The following is a 3,900-nucleotide window of genomic DNA, read 5'->3' on the forward strand; positions in this document are numbered from 1 at the left end:
CATCTGTGGGATCTCTGCCTCACCATTTTGCTGTTCTTGTGCAAAGTCCACAGGCTGTGCTTTGAAGTAACCTTGACTTTGTTAAGGGGAAGTTCCCACTGTAATCTGCCCGTGAGTTTCTCCTTGTTCTTGGAAGGAATCTGATGCTCTCAGAAGAACAAATGGTGTGACTGATCTTTAAGGATCAGGAAACCAAGATTGATTTCCTTTATAGATTTCTCTATAACACCAAACCATTCATTTTTCATTTAAAAAGTAAGTGACTCAGACTGGTCTACCCCTCTTTGCTTTCTCAGAATTTGATTATGAACTTCTCTCTCTTTTTTTTAAAGGGCCCCCAGGAGTGGGCTTGTCAGTTGGATGTGGCTTGTCAGTTTCCTCTGCTCCCCCTCACCCCAGAGTTGCCACTATCCACTGTCTGCCCTGCTCGCCCAGTTCAGAGGCCATCGCTCAGCTAAAGATCATCTCATCCCTCCACATTCTCAGGCCACATGCTTGCTGTGTCACCCTAGAGTCCACGGTCACACATGCTATCTTGTCAGTTTCTGCATTGCAAGGCTCTCACCACTGAACACTTTCCCCCCACTTCCACACTACCACCTGGTGCTGACCCGGACTCCTGCCTTGCCCCTCCTCCCATCTTTGCCATCTGTGCCTACTGCATAGGGAACTCAGCTCATGTTACTTCTCTGCTCAAAACACTACTGATCAGTGTGCCACCGCCATCATTCTGCCCAGAGAGGAGGCCCAAATCCTTGCAGTGGCCCCCTCATATCCTGCCTGTCATATCCCATCCTTCCAGATAGCACCACAGCTGCCAGCTGCACTGAAATGTCACGTCTGTCTGCCCAGAACAACCCATTTACTTACTATAAAATCCCCTCTCCCAATTCCCAGTCCCCAGCACTCCTGAGTTACAACATGGTCATACGTGTGTTTTTCTTTTTTTTAGAGACAGAGTCTCAGTTTGTTGCCCTCAGTAGAGTACTGTGGTGTCATAGCTCACAGCAATCTCCAACTCTTGGACTTACTTGATTCTCTTGCCTCAGCCTCCCAAGTAGCTGGGACTACAGGTGCCCACCACAATGCCCAGCTATTTTTTTATTGCAGTTTGACTGGGGCTGGATTTGAACCTGCCACCCTCAATATATGAGGCTGGCGCCCTACTCACTGAGCGACAGGCACCGCCCTGTACATGTGTTTTTCATAGCAGTCATTGTGTAACTTTAACTCTGCCCAGCCTGTGGCCTTGCGGGCTACATGCTGATTTTGTGAGGTCTTTTTTTGTTTGTGGTATTGGATATCACGGAAAGTACCCACAGACCTTTTTATTGCTAATCAGCTTTTCCGGGCTGTGTTTGTGTATTTACCATGTAGCCCAAGACAACTCATTCTCCCAGTGTGCAGCAGAGATTACAAAAAAAGGTTGGATACTCCTGTGAGATAGCATTTTATTGTCACTGCCTAATAGAACATAACACTCCACAAGGGCTCAACTTTTTGTCTGTTTATTGTATTTACCAGTATCTAGACCAGTGCCAGGCACTAAAAGCTTAGATACACAAATCCCACCCAATCAGCCCTCAGCAGAACTAGCAAATGTTACTGGAAACCTACGAGTAGGCACAGTATGAACGACTTCTAATACGTTGTGTACTCAGCATTTAGCATTTTCAACTCATTGTGGAAACTGAGGCTCAGAGAAGTTAGGACTAGCTCAAATCCCAGTTGCAAGGGGGATGAGAAGAGATGTGGGAGCTTGGATTTGAGCCCAAGTTGTTTTTTTTTTTTTTTTGGTAGAGACAAGTCTCATTTTATCGCCCTTGGTAGAATGCCGTGGCGTCACACAGCTCACAGCAACCTCCAACTCCTGGCCTTAGGCGATTCTCTTGCCTCAGCCTCCTGAGTAGCTGGGACTACAGGTGCCCGCCACAATGCCTGGCTATTTTTTTTGTTGCAATTTGGCTATTTTTTTGTTGCAGTTTGGCCAGGACCAGGTTTGAGCCTGCCACCCTCAGTATATGGGGCTGATACCCTACTCACTGAGCCACAGATGCCGCCCTGAGCCCCAGTTTTAATTTCCCAAAGCCAGTGGCTTTCAAACTTACTTTTTACCCTGACCCATGATTATAAGCAGTAGGTTATCAAGTAAGAAATATCTGATGTCCTTAAGTACTAAGTTTGACTGTTCGTAAGTCTGACATTTCACTTTGACAGTCTTTGGGTTTTTTAATTTTTTTTTTAATCCTTGTCCAAAATGTACATTTTGGCTCGCGATCATCTTTCAAAAAAAATTTCTAGAGCAATTTTGGATAAGTAAATTTGTGTTATTTTTGAATGTGAATTCCATTGTGGAACCAATGCGGTGCAGACAGCTCAAAATGTCAATGAAGTATTTGGAAAGGACGTGGCTGATGAATGTACAGACTATGAATGGTGGCTCAGCACCTGTAGCTCAGTGGTTAGGGCGCCGGCCACATATACTAAGGCTGGCGGGTTCAAACCCTGCCCAGGGTTTGCTAAATAACAATGACAACTGCAAAAAAAAAAAAAAAAATAGCCAGGTGTTGTGGCAGGTGCCTGTGGTCCCAGCAGATGGGAGGCTGAGGCAAGAGAATCTCTTAAGCCCAAGAATTTGGGGTTCCTGTGAGCTGTGACATCACAGCATTCTACTGAGGGCAACATAGTGAGACTGTCTCCAAAAAAAAAAAAAAAACTACATTAGTGTACAACTCAACCATTTTAGTAAGCTGCAAAAGTGTGTAGCTATCACAATCCAATTTTAGAACATCTCCATCACCTCAGAAAGATCCCCTGTGCCCATTTGCAGTAATTCCTTGTTTCCACCCCAGATCCAGGGGGCCACTAATCTCTTTCTATCTTTATAGTTATTTGCCTTTTCTGAACATTCTGTATAATTGGAATCATACAATACGTGGCCTTTTGAGTCTGGCTTCTGTTACTTAGCATGTGGGTTGTTTTTTCCCTCTTTGCACAGCCATCAGAGGGAGAGAACTCAGCACGTTTATGAGGTTCACCCGTGTTGCAGCCCGCATCAGTACCTCATTCCTTCTTATTGCCAGACAGCTTCCGCTGTGTGGACATACCACTTTTTGTTTATCTACTCATGAACTGGACATTTGATAATTTCCAGTTTTCTTGTTATAATGTGACTACGAACAATTGTGTACAAGTATCTGTGTGTGGAATTGAGTCCCAGTGCCGCAGACTGGGAGTTCCTCTGCAAGGAGACTTTACCCGGGTCTGGCAGACAAAGGGAGAGAAGGTGCTATGAAATTTACACATACAATGTTTTGACCCATGACAGACAACACTGTATCATTCCCTAGGGAGGCTAATAGATGCCACATCCACCTGATTATTCAAGGCCTTTTTATTAGGGGTTTTGGGGGGCGTGCATACAGAGGGCAAAAGTGAAAAGGTACCTGTAGTCCCAGCTACTTGGGAGGCTGAGGCAAGAATCGCTTAAGCCCAAGAGTTTGAGAATCGCTATGAGCTGTAATGCCACAGCACTCTACCAAGGGTGACATAGTGAGACCGTCTCCAAAAAAAAAAAAGTGAAAAGGTAAGAGTTTCATGTTTCAATTAAACAAGCAGTTTTTTGTTCAAGGAAGAAAGCGATTAGGCTGAAAGTGAAGGACTGTGGAGCACTAAACTGCAGATCAAAGAATACTTTGGGTAAGATTTAATGAGGGCAGGTTACAGCCTACAGGTTAGTCACCGCTGCAGAGTATCTGCAGGATAGTTATCAGTTACTTTCTAGCTTTATTCATATCCTGTCTCTAAGGTGCTAATCTCCATCTAGATGTTTCCCAGACTATTTTCTCATCTACTCTAGTGGACATTCCAGCCACCGCCACCAACCCCCCCCCCCCCCCC

This window comes from Otolemur garnettii, unplaced genomic scaffold (genome assembly GCF_000181295.1).
Source record: "Otolemur garnettii isolate 467f Iridium unplaced genomic scaffold, OtoGar3 scaffold00067, whole genome shotgun sequence".
NCBI lineage: Eukaryota > Metazoa > Chordata > Mammalia > Primates > Galagidae > Otolemur > Otolemur garnettii.